This window comes from Podarcis pityusensis (assembly GCF_964106645.2).
Source record: "Podarcis pityusensis genome assembly, chromosome: 10".
Classification (NCBI taxonomy): Eukaryota; Metazoa; Chordata; class Lepidosauria; order Squamata; family Lacertidae; genus Podarcis; species Podarcis pityusensis.
In genome coordinates, this window is record NC_138035.1 from 24561673 (window position 1) to 24587049 (window position 25377).

At 42.2% G+C, this 25377-nt stretch overlaps 1 long non-coding RNA gene across 2 annotated transcripts; it reads left to right on the forward strand.

Annotated features, from left to right (window-relative positions):
- The first annotated feature begins 7553 nt into the window (after positions 1–7553).
- On the forward strand, positions 7554–17060 carry LOC308486880. Of its 2 annotated transcripts, none has more exons than XR_013991355.1 (3): positions 7554–7724; positions 8303–8379; positions 15948–17060. It is a non-coding gene; the product is annotated as an uncharacterized lncRNA (long non-coding RNA). The 2 variants fall into 2 exon arrangements; XR_013991356.1 differs by lacking the exon at positions 15948–17060 and adding an exon at positions 12929–15938.
- The last annotated feature ends 8317 nt before the right edge of the window (positions 17061–25377 follow it).

Here is a 25377-nt window from a genome sequence, read left to right on the forward strand (position 1 = left end):
GGTGACTCTCTGTTCTGTTTTTTTTAAAGTGGTCTTTCTGATGCTATAGTAGTGTTTTTGCTTGCTGTGTTTTATTGTATCTTTATTGTAATTGTGTTTATTTTAACTCATTCTTATCTTTGTAAGTCTATCCAGAAAACCTCCATTATAGGCTGATCTATAAATAGTAGCTTATGCATGAATGCAAAAATAAATACACAGTTCATACTGGCCTTTCAGCTTCTCGTCCACAGAGAGAAATCCTGCCTGTTTAGTTTTCCCTGTAATTAGGGTCTGGGGTAAAATACAAGAAGAGGCCTGATGGCTCAGGCTAAAAGCCCAGTCTCTAGACCAGTCTCCCTTTCTCAGTGGCCAGTGATGTGCCTCTCAGAAGGCTATAAGTACAACAGCACTCTCCCCACTTGCAAAGACCAGAAACACACCACCTTTGACCTTGTAGGGTGAACATAGCCATCACTGCTAGCAGCCACTGATAGCCTTATCCTCCATAGATTTGTCTAATCCTTTATAAAAGTTCTCTCTAGCTACGAGCCAAATAACTGTGGCCTGCCTGGGACAATGCTGTGTGACAGAAACATTTACCATACTTATTAGCCACGTGTTGTGGCTGTATTTGGGACAATGCTGTAGCAGCAGGAGGACATGCCATTATTTGCATCACCACTGTTAATTCTGCATTACAGGAGCACGCTGCAAAGTTAAAATATAAAGCCACCGCTTTTGTTGCCACAAGCTCTTGCTCTCCGCTGCTGGATCATGCTTGGTGTTAGCAGCACTCCTGGCTCTCCTCCTCACCCTCATCTGAGGGTTACATACTTCCCTAATGGAGGCAGCTTGTCCCGTCCCAAGTATCTGGTGCCAACATAGCTACAATTCCGGATGAGCTCCGTCTCTCTGGGACACCTGCTGCCAGAGCTCAAAGTGATGACGTCAACAGCTTATTGGTGGGAGCTCAAGCTCTAAAACCCATGTAGCTCTGCTTGGGGAAGAACTATGATTTGGTATTAGAAGGAGGGAATCTCTCCAACTTTGGAATGAGATCGCTCAGATTTTGCAATTTGAAGGTCACAATGGATGTGACATGTATAATTAGAGAAGGGTGATCATTAAGACGATGTTTGTATGCATATATTGAGGTGGAACTAGAAAACAAAATATCCAATTGATTTGCCAATTAAAACTTTTAGCCTCCTGGGGTCATAATGCAAATGAGGGCATAGATGCAACGCATTAGAAAAGGGGGTCTTGTGTGAACCTTATGAGCAAGGTTTGAGAATGCATTGATTCATAGATCTATTAGAAATAAATTGATATCTCCATGGTAGAAAATATGGCCAATTATCTGTTAGACAGAGGAATAACATTTCCCCTGATAATAAAGGATATGACCAGGGATGTACTCATAATGCCTCTGTAGCAAACACTGTCACATCAGCGGAGCTTGTTTACCAACGTGGCACCCTCCAGATGTTTTTAGACTACAACTACAACTCCCTGCTTGTACTGGCTGGGGTTGATGGGAATTGTAGTCTAAAATATCTCCAGGGCACCAGGTTAGGGAAAGCTTGTTTAGAGCCACTTCATATAGTCAGGTTAAAAAAACAAAAAACTACTGTGAATACAACATCTTCTAAATATAGAGCTAAAAATTTAAACCTCCAGTCTAGTAAAGTGTATTTGGGACTATGCATGTATAGACTTTTTTAAAAAGCTGAAATATCAATTATCAGCTGTTTGAGAGTGAAGGGGAGGGAGAGGGACTGAAACCCAAATAGCTGATCACCCAGATTTTAGCCACTGTGGTGTAGTGGTTAGAGTCTCAGACTAGGACTTGGGAGACAAGAGTTCAAATTTCCACACAGTTATGAAGCTGGGCCAACCACTCCCTCTCAGCCTAACTTGTGGGGATTAAATGGGGAGGGGGAAAACCATGTATACCACCTTGAGCTCCTTGGAGAAAAAGGTGGGATATAAATTCAATCATTCAATCAATCAATAGATAGATAGGCCAGGGATATGCCTGTGGCTGTCTACTTATATCAGTGCATGGTCACCAGATGGATCAAGTGCATGGGCATATGTACGTTATGCTGTAGCTGCACTCATAAAAAGGGAATTGCTTAAAAGAAAACTAAGGGTGCAGTTGACTCTCCACCTACCTGGGAGTGAAACCCATATGGAACTCAATGGGATTTTCTTCTGAATAGCCCTGTATAGGATTGCTCTGTTAAATAACTTTCCACAATTCATCAAACCTGAGTGAAATTTCTTTAGGGCAGTATATCATGAATGAGTATTTTTAAATTGGCTGTAAATCAAGCTATAAGAACCAAGCTCTTTGAGCAGTGGAACGTGAGACCAGCAATACTTTCTGAAGGCAAAGCTGCCCCCCATTTGTCCAGCCACTTGTGGACCCACATGAGTGATGATAACTTAGGAAAGTTCCTCACATTTCAAAACTCACACAGTGACTATCATGTTCTTCCTCTCGCTATCCTAGCCCCCACCCTTTCTCTCATACTGTGTACATGTGTTTGGAACCTTCAGCAAATGCTGACAGTGAAGGCTTGTTTTTTGTTTTAAAAAAAATCACAATGCAAAACATAGGCCATATCCACACCATACATTTAAAGCATTATTATACCACTTTAACAGTTGTGGCTTCTCCCAAAGAATCCTGGGAACTATGCTAAGGATGCTGAGAGTTGTGAGAAGACCCCAATTCCCCTCACAGAACTACAATTCCCAGAGTTCCCTGGGAAGAGGGATTAATTTTTTGACCACTTTTGAGAATTATTATTTCTGTGAGGGGAATGGGGAGTCTCTGAGTGGCAGGAGCCTCTCAAAGCTTTCTCTTTCCCTGCTGTACTACCTTGGATACATTTATCAGGATAGGGTACTGAGAGTTAGGAGACCTCAATTTCCAGAACTACAATTCCCAGAATCCCTGAGAAGATGGATTGATTGTTAAACCACTCAGGGGCCTCCTAACAATTCTCAGCATGCTGTAGTTCCCACAGGGGTGGACTTTGGTGATCTTTCTTATTATGGTGCCCTGTGCAAGGCCTGGATGGGCTGAGTCAGTTCAGAGTCAGGGGGTTATTCATTGAGAAGGCTGCTTAGTGAATCAATACACCTGCATGCAGATCCAGCATTTCCAGACAATCAATTTATTTAAGTGCCCTTAACAGTCTTGCTCTCTGTAAGCTCTTTTCATCTTACGCTATCATTGATATTAGAATCCTTTAAATATATTCACTAGGCTAGGTCAGATGCAGGGTTGGCTCCTTTTGGGGCTTCTTTTTGAGCTACCCCCCCTCCCAGTAGTCTCTTCAGTAGCAATTTGATCTGCAGCAATTTGACCAGGTTTAGCTCCATGTTGTGGAAAACATTACCTGCTAATTTCTCCATTCTCTGTTAAAAGAAGAGCGCAACTTGGAAGAGTGCTGATAGCTGTGCGTCCTGCTTTTTGTCTTCCCAGAGGCATTTGGTTGGCTACATTAGGCATAGGATGCTGGATTAGATGGGCCTTTGGTCTGATCCATCAGAGCTCTACTCATGTTCCAAGGGACAGGAATAGGCCAGGCTGGTCTCCCTGTTGCCCCCCCCCCCCCGTCAGTGTAATTACATAAAACAGAAACAATTTGTGCAATTGCTTGCCTAGTCAAATAATCAAAGAGTCCTGCACTGTATGTTCCAGCTCTCCGTGTTCAATTTATGCTTGCGGTTTTTTTCCCCAGTTGCTTATTTGGGGGTGTTAAAGAGACTATGGACTGGATCCATGGATATATATTGCCTCTGAACTGAAAATCCCATATAGCCATATTGTGTATTTAAAAAGAAGAGCTGTGTTAAGATTTTTACTGAGGACACCAGAGCCTATATTCTTCAAATATACCGTAATCTGTTCTTTCTGTTATTCCTTAGACAGGTATTTGACACAATGTCACCTTCACCACCCTGCGCTAGCAATTACTTTAGCTGTTCCTTCTCCATAGCCAAGAGTATGTTTGTGCGTGTCAAGTGCAATGCTTTTATGATCCAAACTGCCCACATGCTGGAGAAGGAACACAACCACCCACAAGATGTCAGATTACATATTGGCTGGGTCTCCTTAAAACATTGTGCACGAAAGCCCTTTGAAGCTTTTTTGTTGTTAATCTGCCAGCTATAGTCCCATCAAGGGATAGACTGCTGGCTCTAAGGCTGATCTACCTGAGCATCACTTTGTAATCTAGCCTAATACTCTATGTCTTTGTTCTGGTCAGTTCTGAGCAGAAAGATATGATTGGAACATCTCATATGGTGCGGCTTATTTGGCATAACAGGAGGGGAGATCTCAGTTTCATAGAATCAAAGAATCTTAGAGTTAGAAGGGACCCTGAGGGTCAACTATTCAAATCCCCTGCAATGCAGGAATCTCAACCAAAGCATCCTTGGCAAATGGCCATTGAATCTCTGCTTAAAAACCTCCAATGAAGCAGAGTCCACCTTCTCCTAAGGAAGTCCATTCCACTGTCAAACAGCTCTTACCATCAGAAAGAAAGGTCTTCCTTACGTTTCGTCAGAATCTCCTTTCTTGTAACTTAAATCCATTGGTTCGAGTCCTAACCTCCGGGGCTGGAGAAAACAAGCTAGCTCCATCACATGCCATCTTTAAACTGCTTTGAGATAGACTTTTTGTTCAATGATAAGAAAGACTTTTTTATGTTGCCACATAAATATTTCCAGAAAGCTTCTGAAACATTGTACTCCAGAACACTATTCAGGATCAGCCCTACCATTAGGTAAAGTGGAGAAGCTGCCTCAGGCAGAACATACTGCCCCTGCCCTCCTGAGTAAGGAGTGGCAGGAAAGTGTTCAAGGAAAAAGCTGTATGTGCCACATGGCCTGACTTCTTTCTACTAAGCTAGCCTGATGACCTCAGATGTGATGGAGGATGCTGCCCCCATCATCAGTGTTTGAAGTGAGATTTAATTGCCAGTCTGTTTGGCTTCTATACATGGAAAGGGTTGGTGGTGCTCCATCTTTTCCCTCACTCCAGGCAACAAAATGTGTTAGGCTGCCCCCATGCCTATTCCAACCCTCTTTCTATTATTCTCTTCTAATATCCAGCTCAAAAAATAATCTATATGCCAGGGAGAATTCACCAATTTTCCATTCCATCTTACCATTTCTAACAGTTCCTACAAATCAGGCAAGTTAATGAAGAGAATGGTATACAGTGGTACCTCAGGTTAAGTACTTAATTCATTCCGGAGATCTGTTCTTAACCTGAAACTGTTCTTAACCTGAAGCATTACTTTAGCTAATGGGGCCTCCCGCTGCCACCGCGCCGCTGGAGCACGATTTCTGTTCTCATCCTGAAGCAAAGTTCTTAACCTGAAGCACTATTTCTGGGTTAGCGGAGTCTGTAACCTGAAGCATATGTAACCTGAAGTGTATGTAACCTGAGGTACCACTGTATTTCTTTTCATAATGACAGGTGGTTGTTTTCCCCCCAGTTTAAAGGCTTCAGATTACTGTCTGTTGAAGACTTCATTTTGATTCCTCTCACTTTCCTCGTTACAAAATTCCACCTTCAACTACCAAAGAAAAATACTGACTTTGTTCAGTAGCTAGGTCCAAAACCATGACATGGTGATCATATTGGCTAGTGGACAGCAGAAAACATCACTAAAGGTTTTTCCCCCCCATGAAAAAATGGGGGAGGGGGGCACATGGTAGAATTTTCTTTTTCCATTCAATTCTTAAGAGCATACTGTATCTCTTGCAGCTAAACTAGATTTTATGAAAGACACAGAGCTGAAGAATCATGCCCCCTTCTCTTCCTTGTAGGGAAACACACCATCTGCCATGATGTCACTGTGCTCCTCATTGCCCCACCCTCAGAAGCTAAGAGCACATGATATGTGAGATGCAGGCAGGATGATGCCCAGTGCGATGACACCATGGCATTCGCTGCATTTACCTAGAAGTTAGAAGGGGCAGGGGGAACAATACCATGGCTGCATACCCCCATATATTTAAAGCTCATTTACAGTACATCACCTCAAAAAACAATACTGAGAATTGTAGTTTGTTAAGGGTGCTGTGAAATGTAGCTTTGCAAGGAGCAAACTGCAGCTCTCGGGTTTCTTTGGGGTAAATGTGCTTTAAATGTATGAAGTGTATGCAGCCATGGAATTGTGACAGCTCCATATCTGTTGTAATATCCCCATGTTGTAAAGTCAGTGATTAGGTGAAACCTTGCTATTTGTCTCTCCCCCACCCCCACCCCATCCATGCCCTGGTTTACATAGCTTTTTTCCATGAAACATATAGTTGTTCTGCCTTGTACTTCTTACAGTGAACAAGATCGTTCTGCTTAAGGTTTGCTGACAGATTGGCAGGAGCCTATAAATCTGAGCCAATGTTTGAAGCCTACGGACCAGCGTCTAAGGTTTCTGTGACCGAGCCAGGAGACCCTGGCAGCAGTTAAGTGTCAGGGCCCTTGAGAGACTTTTTTGGAGTTGGCAGCAGAGAAGCATACATCTTTGCTTTCTCTTGCCCTAAGACAATCTTGTCTGTCCAATAAACTGCTGGGCATAGGATGTATGCTTAGTGCATGATGTATAGGCCCAGGTCAGCTTAAGGCTGCATACACACTATAATATGTCACTATGAGGTGAGTGGCAGGTGGTTGCCCACTTACTTGTCAGATTTAGCCTGCCAGGGGTGGGGGAGATAAAAGTTGTCTCCCTTTAGCCAGAAAATATTTCATATCCCTGCTGCACTAGACCTTTTAAGTATATGTTTCCTCCCTCAAACAATTCTGGGCACTTTTGTTTACCCCTCAGAGTTTTACATTCCCAGACACCCTTAATAAACTACAGTGCCCAGAACTCTTTGCTGAGGGAAAATAAGCTTCAAATGGACTTTAAAGTTGTATAGTGTGTTCACAGTCTTTTCATTTGTCAGCAAATATTCCCTCAATAATACACGAAGCATGAAAGACGGTTAGCTGTTCCTGCTCAGTTCCTGTTTGCAATGGTTCAGTCTCTGACATTGAACACACCCTTAAACATGCCCACATTTCCTTGGGTGCCAGGATTGGACCCTACCTTCTGTTCTGAACAGGAGAGAGAAACACAGAGTGTCTCTCTGTGAGTGAGCACAGTAGTAGCTGAGTAATTCAACTTTTTCTCCTTGATGGGGCATGTCTGCACCATTTGTGCTTCTCTCTCTCTTTTTGCTGTTTGGATGTGGCAGCCATTTTGTGTTTTGCCACACCAACCATGACAGCCATTTCATACCCTCCAATATTTCTCCAATGAAAATAGGGATATCCTAAGGAAAAGTGGGACATTCTGGGATCAAATCAGAAACAGGGACGCCTTCTCTAAGTTAGGGACATCTCTGGAAAATAGGGACACTTGAAGGGCCTGCCATTTTGTGCTACTGTATGTCACATTACCCACTGCAGTCCTTTTGTGACTGGGGCCAGTGGCAGTTTATCAAAATACTAAATGTGCCCCCTAAATGTGTTAAAAGAGTTGATGTTTTATTATACTCTCAAAATGCTTTCCTTATTTTTGAGCTTAGAATCCTCATATTGTCCATAATCATTGAGAAAATTGAGAAAGTCACTTTTTTTGTCCTTTATCAGAAGACTGCCACTCTCTTTCATGAAAAAGGCTTGAATAGTTAACTGAGTAATTGCTTGGTGGCCAGAAATTCAGTGGGTATGTAGCATGAGGAGAACAGTTGGAATGAATTGACCAGGACGTTTTCTTAGTAGTTCCACCCACTTTGGTGTCAGACTTATTTATTTCAAAGCTGAGGTAAACCTTTGGGGAGGAGAACGGCAGTAACTGCCGTTTTGTCCTCTTCAGAAAGCCCAGTTCTGAGGTGTTTTTGAGTTTGGGAAATTCAGAATGGCTGCCACTCTTTACAGAATATGTGGCTCATGCCAGGAGCAACTAATTTTCTTCCAAAGATGTAAAGCTAAATACCACTGAAGAAAAAAGCATTGACCGAAGCAGACATGTTAAAAAATACTGTGTCATGGACCACTGTTCCCTGCAATCTGGTTTTTTAAACCTAAACTAGTAGGAAAGCATTTGTTTGGATTTTTTAAAAAAAATTAGAGAGTCTTGTAAAAAAACAACAACTGTTAAAAAACAATCAAAAAACTAAGATGCATTGTTTGAAAGTAGAAGTAAAAGTTTGAGAGCTCTCCCAGACCAGTTTGGGGGGGGGGGCAGAGGAGAAGCAAATGAGAGCTTAAAACTGCAGTCTTATGTATGTCAATTTCTTACAGATGCAAAACGGGTATTATGTGGCACCTGTAACACTGCCAGTTACTGCAATCAAAACAGCTGAGAAAGCAGATATGGGGTAAGGCAAACTGATCCCAAGTTGAACTCAGGTGTTATATGCTGACAAGGGCTCACCTCCAACAAAATTTTGAATATGCACTGTGTGCCTCACTTGCTTTTGTCAACTCTGAATCGCCCACAAATCTGACTTACTGGAGTGAGAAAATTTTCTCTTCCTCCACTCTCACCATAGCATGCATAATACTGTATACCAGTTACACAGTCCTCTTCATGCAGAATTTGTTTCATCTTAAGGACCTGATTCTGGTTTTTGTGTGTGTGTTTTTACACAGTTCTACCATGTACAGTATCTCACACATTGTTGGTGCTGCTGCTAATTAAATGTTAAATAGTAGCAGTAACTAAATAGAAACTCCATTTGAGAGACCCAGTTCTGTGACACATGTCAAACAGGAAACCTCTGAGGCCTATCAGATAACAAGTTATGGGAATCCTATGCTAACTATGGCTTCCTCTACTCCTGCGGGATCTTCTGAAAGGTTTGCTATTACATGCAGGACCTTGACAATCCCAGCAGCAGTATTTTAAGCTATTTTAGGCATAGCCATTCGCACAATAGTTTTGTATGGAGGAATTGTGACTATTTCCCACTGGGATATGGTTTGATAGTGGATATTTGTTGGCATAAGTTTAAACAATAAAATCATACCCAGCCATTCAAATGCATTAATAATCCAAACACATACAATATATAAAAGACTAGATAGCCACCACTGAGTAAATCAGGCAACTTTAGATTTAGCTTCAAAAATCTGGGCTAAATACCCTGAAACAATCTTGGTAGTTTCGGGAGTATCATCCCGCAACAAATACTGGATTACAGACTCTTTGTAAATCAATATTTTAAGCTGTGAGGGAGTCACTAGGAAATCTCTGCGAAGGGTGTTGAGAAGAGTGCAATCCAAAATTATGTGATAATAATATATTATAATAATAATAATTTATTATTTAACCCCGCCCATCTGGCTGGGCTTCCCCAGCCACTCTGTCTCCACCCCCATCGTTCTACCCGGACACTGAGGTCCAGCACTGAGGGCCTTCTGGCTGTTCCCTCGCTGCGAGAAGCCAAGTTACAGGGAACCAGGCAGAGGGCCTTCTCGGTAGTGGTGCCCTCCCTGTGGAACGCCCTCCCACCAGATGTCAAAGAGAACAACAACTACCAGACTTTTAGAAGACGTCTGAAGGCAGCCCTGTTTAGGGAAGCTTTTAATGTTTGATGTATTACAGTATTTTAATATTTTTTTGGAAGCCGCCCAGAGTGGCTGGGGAAGCCCAGCCAGATGGGCTGGGTATAAATAATAAATTATTATTATTATTATTATTATTATTATTGTCATTAGGCATTATTCCATGGTGGGGCTGCGATGCTAAGTAAGCAAATGAACTTACAAAAGGCTGGGAGGGGTAGAGTTTTTGGATTTCATGGTCTAGTAGTCTCTGCTTGATGAGAGAGAATATATGTGAATCCCTGTTTGCCTGAGTTTGAGGATAAAATCAGAAACCCATGTAAAATTATGGGTATTTGAAAGTCATAATCCGGTCCCTAGATTCTAAGAGATCCTGACCTAACTCTGCACACATAGCCAGATAGGAGACACATTTTGGGGCTCCTAGAATTTTTGGCTTTGAATTCGAAATGCAATCAATCCTGTAAATAAGTGTTCCCATTGAACTGCTTCCATTATTATTACTTAATTTTACTATTCAGTGCTGTAAAAGAAAATCTACAGGATGGACTGCGAGCAGATGTAACCAATGCATTAATGGAAGTTATAGTGAAATTCATAGGAGTCAACAGAGAAAGGCTTCTGTGGTGACCATAAGATTTGAGTAGGTTCATATGGGGTGGTTATTCAATTCCAATCCCCATCATGACCAACAGTCAAGAATGATGGGAGTTGTAGCCCAACAACATATGGAGGGTGAAGGTTCACCACCCCTTGCTTAGGTCATGTATTCTACACCTACTGTCCCTCACTACTCTTGGAATTGCCCTTTGCTCAGTTTAACCTTTCTGAAATATTTTATAGGGAATCTTACATTTGTCAGAAATTAGCACTTTTATTTACTGAATCATTCTAAAGCACATAATTAAGGAGGCAGCAGGCAGGAATCTTCCAAGTTCCCTTAGTATATTGCATTTTGCAGGCATCCACTTAAAAGTACCTTTAGGGAAAATGGTGAGCCCACCTTTATTTAGGTACAGTCCAACGAGAGGTTGCTATTTTGGGGGATGCAGTCACTTGGGATTCTTAGACAGTGAGTTAGTTTCACTCTGTATCTTGTGACCCTGAAGCTGGAGTGAGGAGTTTGCTGTCACAATTTCCTTAAAATCAGCAGGAAGGGGAACAGCTGGTTTCCTTTTAGTACTCTTTTTTTTGTGACACAACATAGACGCCACCTTGCTGACTAAGCATGTCACAAAGTTTGTGCATGTATGTGTGTGTGCGTAGGAATATACTCTGCTGAAAACCTTAACTGGTAATGTGCAGCAGGTGAACACCATCTCCATCCCCTCTCTGTTGTGTACAACAACATGCAAAACGCAACCTGGAACACAGCAGGGGCAGGGGGTGGAATGCCCTTGCTGCATTTTAAGCTGCAAATTAGTTCATAGCCTAAATGTTTTGCCTGTTGTTTAAGAGGAGTTCTGAGCCTTGCCAATTTTTATTCTATGCAATGGATGTTTTGTGTTGCCTTATAACAGTCGTTTAAATTTCTAAAAGTGCCCCTGGGGCCAAAAAAACTGGGGACCCCTGCATTGAGACAGCACAATCAAGAATCAAAGGATAACAGTCCACAAGTCTATAGAGCCACATCCTATGTGACTGACTGACTACACAACTCATTTATATGCTGTGTTAATGTATCCTGAGCATATTCAAAGCTGCTAATTAAGTCATTTATTTATTTAAAATCTTTTATACCCTGGCCTAAACTTCCACGGCACCCAATAGTTAACAGATCACCCCAATTAAAACAACTCGAATTAAAAATTAGAATCCTCTGAAATTCTGTAGGCTGGGTTTGAGGTGATTCTGGAGGCAAGCGTATTAAGTTAGGTGCAAAAAATGGGTGTGAACTACCTTGTTTTTAATTGAGTCTCAGAGAAAACCCATACTTTTAGGGGAAAACCCCAACCACAATTCCTGTTGGTTGGTCCACACCCATTGCTAAGCTATAACTACTTATACCAAATAAGTAGAAGCCCACTACAGTTCATATATCAAACACTGACAACAGCCTGTATTGCTGCAGAGTAACCAGAGATGATGTAGCTGTCATGGAATCATATATCTTTGGTCAAACATAGGGAGACATATTAATTTACAACTTAAAGCTTGGGGTCGGGACAGTCCATACCCTCCATACATCTCAGCCAAGCACACTCTGCTCCTTTGGCACACTTTTTGTGGGTGCTGAGATTAGGATTCTGCCATGTTCTCACATCTGCTATGGCAATATTGACTATTAGTATATTTTAGCAGCTGGCATGTGATGCAAATCAGCTTCTCACATATCTGCCACACATTAGTTATGTGCTCTGAGTCGGCAGTACTTTGGGGAGCACATTCAGCACTCATCTGCTAACTTGCAGAATGGTGATTTAAAGGTTTTTGGTTCCTCCTACATAAATGAGACTGAGAAGTCAGACCACTGGTCCGTCTAGCTTAGTATTGTCCACACTGACGAACAGTGACTGTCCAGAGTTTCAGCAGAATAATTTCCCAGTCCTACCTGGGGGTGCCATGGAGTAAACCTGAGACCTTCTGCATTTGAAGCAGATGTTCTATCACTGAACTACAGCCCTTCAGAGGATTTTCCCTGTTAGTATGGTTTTCATTATTTGTACACAGGCATATACAATACAAAATGCACATCCTCTACACCCTAAATCTAATATCAATGGGCCTGTATTAGAAATAGGCCTATATGCATGCAATTCTATACTGAATCCATTACTCCATCTGCGCTATACATTGAAAGCAGAAGCATATCACTTTAAGCAGCTATTGTTTTCCCCAGAATCCTGTCTGGGCCTAATGGGAGTTGAAGTCCAACAACATTTGAATGCCACAGATTTCCCAGCCCTGCCCTGAAGGCAAGCTCAATACCTTTTCTTTTTAATAAAAGATGGACATTATTATTCTGATTTCTCATTCTGGTAACAAAGTCATTGGGGAGGAATTGGAAAAGCAAATATTTAATAGAATTTTCCGGCCACAAACCGTATTCTTTCACTCAATCTGTGATTTCTTTTGTTAGCATCCTAGGAGTATGGTGGGGGGCATGTGCTTTTGGCCAAGAATATCACTGCAAGGTTCAACATAAATAGAGAGATGTTTTTAAAAGCCTATCAGTTTTCCACAATGTCAGGCAAAGCACTTAGCTAAGTTATGTGTGCCAATATCATCTTTCCCATGGCTGGCTTGGCATTAAACATTAGGAATAAAGGATAATTTTAGCAAATGTCACATAATTTAGAGGAACATCCCTTGACCCACGAGCCCAGGATTATGCTATTCTATCACTCTCTAACTTGGCAGGATCTACAATGGGGTTTTCAGAAGAGGTGGACAGTAATTGACTACTGATGCCCAAAGTTTTAAGAAATCAGGACAGAGTAGGTTTTTTGATTTAGACTGAAAGAACAAACATGATAGTCCTAGCTGGGGAGGGTGGGGATTTTGGTTTTCTTTAGTAAAAGATCCACTGATTTCATCAGGGCCACAATCCACTGAGAAGTTCTCTCATTCATTTCAACTGGATCTTGAGCAGCAGAACTTCATAGGAACCTGCTTTATACTGAGTCAGACCATTAGGTCATCCAGCACAATATTGTCTACATTGACTGGCAGTGACTCTCCGGGACTTCAGACAGGAGTCTCTACCAGCCCTATCTGGAAATGCCGGGAATTGAACCTGCGACCTTCTGAATGTAAGGTGGATGCTCTACCTACTGAGCTATGGTCCTTCCCAATGAATTAAACTCTGAATCCACCAAGAACATGTGTGACTTTCCAGAAACCAGGGCATGCATCAAATAGATATAAAATTTCTATACTTTCCTGTTGTTTCTCAGGGACTCATTCTGATTCTATTTCTAACAACACTGAGTTCATGATTAAAGGGACAGATTATGCTTCTTAAAAAAAATGAGTTTTGTTATGTGGTTAAAATTGTTTTACTATATTTATTGCTATGCAATGTAACTATAAACACACACACAGTTATGTTGCATTGCAATAAATATATTAAAACAATTTCGTTCACAATACAAAAGACATGAAAAAGCATAATCTTTCTAATAGTAAGCACAGCACCACCATTCTGGCAGAAATGGAACCCAAATGACCCCACCCCCCCGGAAAGCAAGTGGGAAGTATCAGCATACTTAGGGAAATCCCAAGATTTAGAGAAGTAAAAGAACTCTAAAAACAGCAACACCAAAAGGGGCATCTCCCACCTCAAAATTGCCCCAAAAGTGCTTGGTGGTCACCAAGAGATGCTTGATGTTGATGCCAATTCGAAAAGAAAATATTCCTGCATGTGACACTGGCCCTTGAGATATTCCAAGAAAGTATTCCTTACCATCCTGCTGCCAGAGAACTCTATGCTTGGTGTTGATGCATGAGTGGATATTTTCTGTAGTGCCACCCTAATTCTGGGATACCCTCTCGCACCCTAATTCTGGGATACCCTCTCTCACACAAATTCACTTGATATCCACACTAGTGGCATTCAGACACCAGGTAGAAATCTAACCATTTATTCTGGTTTTCGGCCTGTTATTTGATATTTTTTGTATGTGTTTTTTAAACTATGTTTTCTCTTTAAACTGAGACATCATGTTTTCTTAAAATTAATTTTATTATGGCCCATCCAGAGATCCAAGTATATAGGGTGGGCTACAAATAGCCTCTATCTATCTATCATCTATCTATCTATCTGTCTATCTGTCTATCATCTATCTATCTATCTATCTATCTATCTATCTATCTAATCTATTGACATACAGGCTTTCCCAGGGCAGATATATCCATACCAAATTGCCAAGTCCTGCCCTGATGGCACCACTGGTAATATGTTCTTAATTAAATGACTTCCTGATCCATTGCAATGGCCACCACCAAGGGATGGTGATGGCCCAAGGAAGATGGAGACCAGTAGAGCCTGGGTTTTGGAATGGGCAGGAAGCTTAGGCAAGACAAGGTCAGGACCTTGGATAAGGACCAAGGTGCTGGTTCAGGACCATGGTTAGCAGTTCTGCAGCTGATAAGTAGTCAGGATGAAAGCCCTGCCTCCCAAATACTGTACTGCTCCTGGCCAGTTGCTCCTGGCTGGTGCCTTTTTTGTAGCTGTTGGCTTCTTTTAGGCAATAGGTTTTCAAGCTGCAGGGGCTTTTGCAGGAAAGGTTCCACAGGTATTTCCTGAGCTGCCTAAGGGTTTATGGTCTAGTCATGAGAGTCCAGTGGCAGAGATGTTTCTTCAGATTTCAGGGAATGAAATACAGGCTCGAGTGATAGCAGAACAACATTGGTAAAACTGGAGTGAATCCCTCTCCCCTTCTGGGAAACTTTTGTAAGATCACTGTTTCTTAGGATTCCTGGTCCTATGTCATAACAACTGGGAACAGGGAACTTCTTCACCCTCTTTTTTGAGTTCATGTGCCAGATGTTCAGGAATACAACTCCAGATCAGCTGGTTCAGATATACCAATTGGAAAGCACTACCAAAAACTTTGTGCAGTTGCCTGCAGATGGCACCCAGTCTCCCCTGTTTATCCAGCTGATACTCTTAAAATAATACTGCTGCAGCAACTCCAAATGGATTGTTGAGCTTATCATAACAAACCAATGACCACACCATGCACAAATGCCACCCAGCCTCATTTGGGCTTATCGTGGGCTTGTATTGTTATGGTTCCAGACTGCTAATACCCTTAAGCCTCAGGCTCTAACTTGAGCAGGATGGGTTTATTTTGGGAAGAAGAATCTTTCCCATAGATGAGTGCCTATAATTCCAACAAAAGTCCTTTTAAAAAAAGCAGATATACTGTACTGAATTGTTTAGTCTAAAATTAAAGAGTGTCACTCCCATGACTTACAAAAGAAGACATTGTAAAATCACTTGTCAGCAGTGAGAAAGATTGCAGCATCACCCAGAGATAGGATGGCCAGGGTAAAAAAAAGAGAGAGAGAACAGGGCTCCTGTATCTTTAATAATTGTGTTGAAGAAAGAATGTCCTGCATGACAAGCTATGCCAGCTGAGATTCCCTCTTCTACACAGCTCTTAAAGGTGCAGCAGCTCTGAACTCATTTCATCTGGTCACCCTACTGTCAACAAAATTCCAGCTGCGTATGTCATTCTGCTATGCCCGTAGAATTGCTGCCCTAGATGTATGGACCAATTAACTGTTCTCTCACCCCCATGAAGTAGAACGTCACTCCACTTCTTTTCAGGCAAACCTATAACTATCGAAGGCAGACCTAGTTAAGTTTGGTATAACCATCCCACTTTCCTTTTCCTCCTGTTTTCATTATTCCCATGGTGACCATGAGAAGGGCCATAGCTCAGTGGAAGGGCACCTGTTTTTCCTGCTGAAGGTTCAGTCCTTGCCATCTCCAGGTAAGACTGGAAAAGACCTGTGTCAGCTCCAGCCTGCTAGGACAGTTAGGATTTGTAGTCAAAAATATTGGAAATGCACCAGGTCAATGAAAGCTGAGCTAAAATCAGTAACTAAAAAAAATTGCATCCAAATAAAACTGATCAACAGAAGTGGGGTTTTTTTTTATATAAAAAAAATGGGTTCTTGTATAAACTGTCAAGGAATTTTGTCAGCTCTTCCCAACTTGAACAGCTCTGGTTTCCCTGCATGGTCAAAACATTGCCACATTTAAAGTTACAGGGGTGACCAGATATCTCTCATTCCTGCTCAATGCTCTGCCACTCCTTCTAGCTAAACCAGCTGTCGGCCCCTGTGGTGAGTGCTCCCATGTGCAAAGATCCACTGTGAGAAATGAAATCCTAGGACTGTTACAAGACACTCCTTCCTGACATGTGCTACTTGTATAGTAAGTTCACTGTTTGGGTGGCTGTCAGGCAGGAAGTATAACCATTGAATGGTGTTTATCTGCCAAACATATGCCATCCATTAAGTGAGATGATGTCAAGCTTATTTGTATGGAAAGAAAACAAAGATCAAGGTTGTAGTTTTTCCCATCCATAACATTTTGTATCCTTAGTATGTCTTATTTCCATGGTTGCAAATAGGGATTGAATTTTCCAAAGGGCTCACTTTGTGTGAATCCCCCCCCCCCCGTCCATCTTGCTCCTTGATCTCAGTTAGAAATCATTTTTTTTACAGGTTTCACCGAAAATAGAAATAATTATTACTTGCACCAATATATTTATCATTATACACATTATAATATGTACAATGTTATATTTTACCAGGTCTGTGAATGTTTAAGAAAAAATTATTGCTGCTGTTGTTCTTATTGCTGTAATATTACATACATGTTACATGTGTATACACTCCAATATTCCTAAAGCAACCAGCACATAAATTGATACAACAATACATGTAACTGTATAAAAATACTCATATCTTAATACTTCCAAAATCATGCTGCAAAAATACAGTTCCACACGAGGCCTGACTTTTATAATATACATTTTCACATAATTTTATATATGATTAGGTGGGCTTTAAAAATAATATGATATGACAAATATACAAGCACCTCAAGCATAAGCAGATACTTGATGCAGGAGGTCGTCCAGTGCAGGCAAAGGTTGATTGGGTTGCAAGCCCTAAATTCCATGTATAAATCCATTTAAAATGGATTCCTCCTCCATCCCTAGTTGTAAACATTGGCTTAGATCTGAAAGGGCTGTTGCACAAGTGGAAAGCACTTCCATCCACACAGAGCAAGGACACTGAATTTTGCTAGTACCTCCTTTGCCCTCACAGAATATACTCTTGAGGACTGGGGGGCACAGCAAGGAGTGTTGTCCCCAGCACCTGTGATTGTCATGGATTGGATGGGTGCAGAGGAGTGGTAGGAGTCCCCAAGGAAGCCCCCAAGGGAACAAATCTCAGAGTCTTTCAGGATTGCAAGCCAGAAAATTAATGAAAAAGAACTCGGTTTATATATATATATATATTTGTGGTTTTTAACTCTCTTCAAGGTGTTATTTTTTTTAAAGTGCATCCGGTGCAATCCTATGTATATTTGCTCTGTGGTAAGTCACACAGCAGTGGGGCTTACTCCCAAGTAAATGGGCATAAGATTTCAATGTTTGTACCCCCCCCCCCCTTTTGGTAAGAACATATTCAAATGCTAAAGGCTAAAGTACTGTGGTTTCAAAAGAAAGCTACGCAGGCCAGAATACTAATTGAGGTGGATGAAGTGCGGCTTAGGGTTTGCTATGAATTTAGCAACCAACCTAACAGGATTGGGCCATAAGTAACTTAGCTCACAGCTTAGTTAGCAGCCATTTTGTAATAAAAGCATGCTCAATAGCTGAAAAGAACTGTGCAGAGTTTCAAAAGAATATCCACAGAGGCCAGAAATATCAAAAGATTAATTGGGGCAGAGTCCATATCTGGTAGCTTAGGAAAGCCAATGTTCAGTCAATGAGGTGCCAGAGAAGGGATCTTATGATGGGATAGAAGACCCTAAAGGGGATAAAGAAGGATTGGTTATGAACCTGTTCTCTTTATATTACAAGGGTAAAATGCAAGGTCACATGCTAAATTAGGGAAGGAAGCGTATGAAGTTGGATACTTTTGATCCACAGAATGTCTAGCATGTTGCATGGATTTGCATGCACATAAAAACCAGAGACTTGGGGAATTAAAGCATGTTAATTACACTTACTAATTGTGGGTGAAGGCAGGCATTGTGTGTGATAATAATAATAATTTATTATTTATACCCCGCCCATCTGGCTGTGTTTCCCTAGCCACTCTGGGTAGCTTTCAACAGAACAAAACAGAATAAAAGTTCAAACATTAAAAATTTCCCTAAACAAGGCTGCCTTCAGATGTCTTCTTAAAGTCGGATAGTTGTTTATTTCTTTGACATCTGATGGGAGGGTGCTCCACAGGGAGGGTGCCACTACTGAGAAGGCCATCTGCCTGGTTCCCTGTAACCTCACGTCTTGCAGTGAGGGAACCGCCAGAAGGCCCTCGGCACTGGACCTCATTGTCCAGGCTGAACAATGGGGGTGAAGACGCTCCTTCAGGTATACTGGGCCGAGGCCATTTAGGGCTTTAAAGGTCAATGTGACTGGAAATGGCTTGAGCACACATTTTATTGCCTCAAAAGACACATCTTAGAATGGATGCTTAAATTGCTTCCACCACACTTAAAATATTAGCCCACTTCACACATGCATTGAGCCACTGTCGTGTAGTGGTTAGTGTCAGACTAGGACCTGGGAGACCAGAATTCAGTTCCCTACTCAGCCATGAAGCTCACTGGGTGTGCTTTGGCCAGTCACTGCCTCTCAGCCTAATCTACCTGACAGGATTGTTTTTGGGATTAAATGAGGAGAGGGAGAACCATGTGAGCCACCTTGAGCTCCTGGAGAAAAAGGTGGGGTGTAAATGCAATTAGTAATAACAATAGCACATAGAAAGAGCCTACCTCTGGCTCTTTCCCAAGGCTACAGGGAGCCACTGGTTTTGCCTGACACCCACATGTTAGGTATGGATGTCTGCAAGGAAAAGCCAATACACAAAGACCTACACAATTGTCATTCCAGAGCAGAGGGAAGTCTCCTTGGGTGAAGGTCAATACACATAGGCTTTCCATTGCAGACGTCTATTCCTAATACATGGATGTCATGGGGCCAGTTGAACCACACAACCTCAGGGACAGAGATGCACCCTAACAACTCTGTTCTCTGTGTAATTCCACTTCACTGGATTCATGTGAAAGCAAATATTCAAATAGTCTTGATTTCACCCAAAGAATCCTGGGAACTGTAGTTTGTTAAGGGTGCTGAGAGCTCTAGGGAGACCCCTAGTTCCCTCACAAAGCTACAGCCCCCAGACTTTGCTGGGAAGAGGGATTGACTGTTAAACCCCTCTATAAATTGTAGCTTTTCGAGAAGAGGGGTCTCTTAACAACTCTCAGCAAACTACAGTTTTCAGGATTCTTTGGGGAAAGCCATGGCTGTTTAAATTGGCATATTACTGTTTTAAACGTATGGTGCAGAGGGAGCCACAGTGAATTCTCTAAGGATTCCAAACAAATTCAGACACAGCTGTGATTTGAACCAGGGACCTTCAGTTCATCATTCATGCTCCTAAACATCATGCTATACCAGCTGATATTCAAGTGAGCTGCAATGGGAAAAACCCCAAAAGGATTGGTTCAGTCATTAGGCAGAGTAGGCAGCTGCCCCTCAGGCAGCTGAAATAAGGGTGCCAGCAAATTAAGCTTTTATTATTGTTTGTTTTTACTTCTAGGGATGGAGAGAGGTACTTGTGGCATTTTCTGCCTTAGGTGCCAAAATAACTTGGCTGGTTTGGGGCACTGTGGATCTTGACTTCAAAGGGTGGGGTGGGGACATCATTTTGCTGCTATCTCAGGCATAAAAATGTATTGGGCTGACCCTGATCCAGGTTATAAGCATAATCTGCTTGCAGACATGCATATCAATCAAGGAGCTGCTGTGTTTTTCTGTTTCAGCCTGGCTTCTCTCTGCCCCCAGTCAAGCGCAACAGCAAAATGGATTGACATTCCTGCTGGTCAATGAACTGAATGATGATTGGCCATTTGTCCTGCCCCTTCCCCAGGCACCAGGTAGGCTATTGGCCTTTTGCGTGGGCAGGGGGAATTGAACACTGTATGCACATGTATTTGATTAAATGTGCATTCATGCCCCGCCCATTTATGAAGAAGAATCAGTTTTCAATATGTTGAAAAATTGCTTAGGGGAGTAAGGGAGAAGTTCCCAAGCAATTTATGCCCACCAGTCTTCAAACAATCTGTGCTGTGCCCTCAGTAGGGAAGAAAAACATCCTTTGGAACAAGAAGCACTGACTGTGTTTCCACCATGGGCCCACTACAAAAATTATGTACTTCACTCTAGAGCAGGGATGGGAAACCTGTAGCCCTCCAGATTTGCTGAAACCCAACTCCCATTAGTGCCAGCCAGCAGTGCCAAGCATCAGGGATGATATAGACCAACAGCACCTGGAGTGCCACAGGTTCCCCGCCTGAATCCATAGTATTTCTTCACACCATGCATATGTCACTTACAGAATTTATTGCTATCGGATGTAGCGATAGCCACTGGCTTGGAAGGCTTGAAAAAACAAACTGGGCAAATTCACAGGGAAGTCACTGGTCATTAACTTAGGGTGGTTAAGACTGATGGTAGTATATGTCCAATTGCAAGATGCTGGGAATAAATATAAGAGATGTTTAGAATCATCACAGTTTGCTTTCACTGAATCCACCAAGGCAACTGTGTTCTATGTCAGCCTGTACCATAAACATGAGCCAACACAGTATAGAGTGTTAGTGGGAATCAGGCCTATTTAGCCATGACAGGTCTCTCTATTTGGCATGTAAGGCTGATTTGGCCAAGCACTGACAATCAGGATTGTTGGAGCTAGCAAAGCACTGTGCAAAAATGGACCACCTGATATCACTGGGATGGATGACAGGTGATTGCCAGGTGGGCAGTCCCATCCATCCAACTGGGCCCAGTGGGGAGATAAGGATCTGGCCCACTGGCCAAATCCAGTTCCCCAGCCCTGGTATACAAATACGGTCCTCTCAGTGGTGGCACCTATACTATGGAATTCCTTTCTGAGACATAGCCAGCAGGCACCATCTATTTAGTATTTTAAGGATGTTTTATAAACTCATCTGGTTTGCTGGATAGTCAGCTGCTAAGGTTTTTGTTAGTGTCTGGGTTTTTGTTTTTTCTGATTGGGCTTATTTAAAAATGACGGTTGTATTGGAATTTAAATTGTCGGTTGTTTATTGATGTAGTGGTATATTTACTACTATACGAGCCTCATTGAGAAGACTGTAGTCTGGAAAGGCAGCTTAGAAGTATTTGAAATAATTAGATGCTCGAGTCTCTCCAACTATTAGTTTTGAAGAGCACCCTCCCATTAGCATCAACGGGAACTTGGGAGCCTCTTCAACATGGATAGCAGCTGCCGCAAGGTGTGGGCTTTTGTTCAGACTGTGGCAGGGAAGGAAAGTGTTAACCTCTTCCCCAGGTGTTGATGAAAATGCTGCCCACTAAGCAGGTCATTAACTTTTTAAATGTAACCAAGCAGGTTTAGCCCACAGGGGCTACTGGGAGTTGTAGTCCAAAAACATCTGGAGGGCACCAAGTTGGTGAGTATTGCCGTGAAGCAGGAAGGCTAGCAAAGCTCATGTTTTATTGCAAAGGTGACATAAACAAAGCTATGTGAGTGAGCTTAGCATTACTGAGGGACTGTTATTAGAAATTATCCGGATGCTATCTGCATTCCTACCCTTTTGCTTCCTGGGACAGCAGGGATAAGGAGTGCTGCACAAACAAGATATCCCTTTCCAGAGGACAAAAGAGAAGTTTCTCAGCAGTGACCTTTACACTCGGGCATGAGAATCCTCCCAGTGATACATACAGTGATACATTCTGAAGTGCAGGAGCTCATTGTGACACAGTCCACATAGCCACTACCCTGAGGAGGGTCCAAAAATGCAGACAGCAGAGTTGATCCATCATACACACATGTACACACACACACAGCAAATAGCAGTGTGGTTTTTTTTTAAAAAAAGGTCAGTCCACTAGCATCAGTATGACTGCAACACTATGCATAGTAAGCTTCATTGAATTTGGTAGTGCTTACTTTTGACTGCATGTGTTCAGTTTATAAAACACACTGAACTTTAACTAAAGATACTGAGCCAGCTGAATGCAAATTTTAGCTCTGAATTAGAAATCCAATCAATCCAGTAAAGAAGTGTTCCCATTTAAGCTACTAGCATAAATAAAAGTATCTCTCTTATCTGTTTGATTATTTCCCTTATTTGCTTTATGACGTTAAGGTTACCAGATTTTTTTCAATGAATCCGGGGACACTTTTCAACTTCGATGGATTTTGTGTGGGGACTGATTTGTAAATCCAGGGACTGTCCCTGGGAAACAGGGACGTCTGGCAACCTTACTTTACATTCTCTGTCCTAGTCTACCACAAACAATAGTGAAACTTGAAAGCTTCATTATTAACACATTCACTTACCAAAATAGAACCACAGAATTGCAGAGTTGGAAGGGGTCCCGTGGGTCATCTAGTCCAACCCCCTGCAATGCAGGAATCTTTTGCACAACATGGGGCTCAAACTCACAGTTCTGAGGTTAAGAGTCATATGTTCTACTGATTGAGCCATCCCAGATAAGTAGTAGAGTGTGTCAATTACCCTGCTGCTCTAATGGATTGCCTCATCTCTCTTGCTCTAAAAAGTCCCAGATCTACCCCTCCCCCCATGTGTTTTCAATCCTCTCTACACCATTAAATATTTCTGGAAAGAAAGGATTCCAACTTTTAATATCTGTCAATCTAGACATTACAGTATATTCACCATGGGGAATGGAATCTCCACTATGTGTTCTCTTGCAATTTGTGTCAGTACTGTTCGTTGGGTAAGTGGGTGGGCATTACCAGGAAAAATGTATTACCTGATGGCACTGACTTAATCAGTTAATTGATGATACACGCAGAGGTGGGATGCGAAAGACACTTTGATTATAGCAATCTCTGTGACAGACATTACATCCAGGCCCCCTCTACAGCCATTATGATGCAGCTTATGGGTCTCTATATGCATTGAAGATTGTGTCTATAGGACACACTATTTTTCCTGCTTTACTTATGCTGAGCAGTTTTTGAAGCACTATCCCATTATCCAGTGTCACTTCCTGACAATCTGTTCATTAAACATTCATCCCAATTTGTTTGTAGAGAGATCAGACAACATTGGCTATTTAATGAGCATTCATCCTGATTTGTTTATGGGGATATTAGGCAACATTGCTGCAAACAAGTGTTATCCCACCTTTCCAGTGCATTTTCTCATCACGTTCCTTACTGCAAAAAGTCCAGTGTTTGGGGGAAGCTGGTTTGCTTTGTCAGAGCTTTAAATCAGTTTTAATTGTGTAGCCTGAGTTTTCTGGTATGTGATTGAATCCCTCCCAGAAATAGTGACAGTCTGGAAGTTCACCAAAACATGCAAATCATGTTTGATCAACAGCATAGCGAGCAAGAGAGAGAAATCCAACCCAGGTAATACAGGCAACATGTGGCAATATTGTCTTCAGGTCTCTGAAAAACTCTCTTCTGTTTACAACCTATGATTGTCACTCATCCAGGAAAGAAAACTCCCCAATACCTTTCCTATAGCCACAGCCTTGGATTCCAGCAGAAATCAGGCATGGTTCTGTCTCCCAGTTGCCCAGCCTGCAGCCCGCCAGTTTATAGCTTCTAGCTTGCACACACAACTCTCAACTCCGGCCTTTGTCTTTCTAACAACCAGTGAGTTAAGGGAGGGGGTCCCACTCATTTGCCATGTGGCACAGAACAACTTCCTTTGTTACCTTAATGGCCCATACTTAGAAGGCCATCACTGGCTATTCCAGGAATTGACTTCATGCTGGATCCAGGAATTAGTAAAGGGCTCAGGCACTTACAGGAGCGAGCCAGCAGTAAATCACACTGTGCAAGTTGGAGTTAACTCTTTATTAGCAAGAACACGATCTGCACAGGAATGTCAGGCCTAATGAGCACAGCAGCTCATTTCTGGTTGGTCTTGTCCCCATGAAGCCGTTGCTGGCTGAGACTGAAGATTCCCACCTCCCCACAGTTGCCCAATTCCCCTCCTTTCCAGAGTTTTCCCCAAGCAATCTGAAGCCCTCCCAGTTTGGCCCAGGAGGCCATTTTGAGCTCATCACACTCACTTGTCATTCAGCTGACATCACCTGACATCAGGCACTGGATAGACCTGGTCACTGTTGAATGCAGTGGGGTTTGCCTTCAGAACCAAATCTGAACAGCATCAAATGCAAGCCCTGCTGCTTTGGGACAAGATGTTGTATGATGCCAGGTAATTGACAGGTGGGTGAACGCGCCTACCTTTCAAATACCCACACAGTTGCTCACTATTTGATCTGTCCCACTGTCTTAAAGTAGTTCCTCTCCCCACCATTAGTTGGTGGTCACATGGCCCACATGGTATCATACACCCTCCTATCCACTAGAGGGTGCACACACTCTGTTGCTGTACTTAGTGTCCTACAAATGAAGGACACTCACATTTTTTGTTCCCACACCAGTAGTGGCTCTGAATGCAGCTCTTTACCTTCTCCCTGACACAAAATGTATTGATGTTACTGCATTCCCACTGACTCCAACTGAAGGAGAAACTAAACATCACTCATTACAATACCCTTCATGTGTATAATATATAGTTGTGGTCTGTCATATTCTATGCTCTGACAACAACAACAACAACAACAACAACAACAACAACAACAACAACAACAATTTTATTATTTATACCTCACCCATCTGGCTGAATTGCCCTAGCCACTCTGACAAGGATGGATATTTCACTTGCCTTAATTTAGCCTATAAATTGCTAAAAACTGCCAAGCAGTATTATGTGATCAAGATCAGGTTAGCTGTTTCAGTTATCAACCATGGGAAAAAGACACACAGGTGCAGTATATCATTTAGAACAAATATCATGAACATATAATCTGCATATCTGAAAGCCCTTTGATTGTCTGGCAATCTATTTTACTTCCCAGATTGGGGGGGGGGGGGTGCGCACGAGAGAGAGAGAATCTGATGCTTCTGAATTTAGAAAGTTATAGCCATTCTCCTCAGCCCCATGAAATGCAGCAGAGATTCCTTCCTAAAGCCAAGAGGGCAGTGGCTGCGAACAACAGATGTAAGCAGAGCTCCCA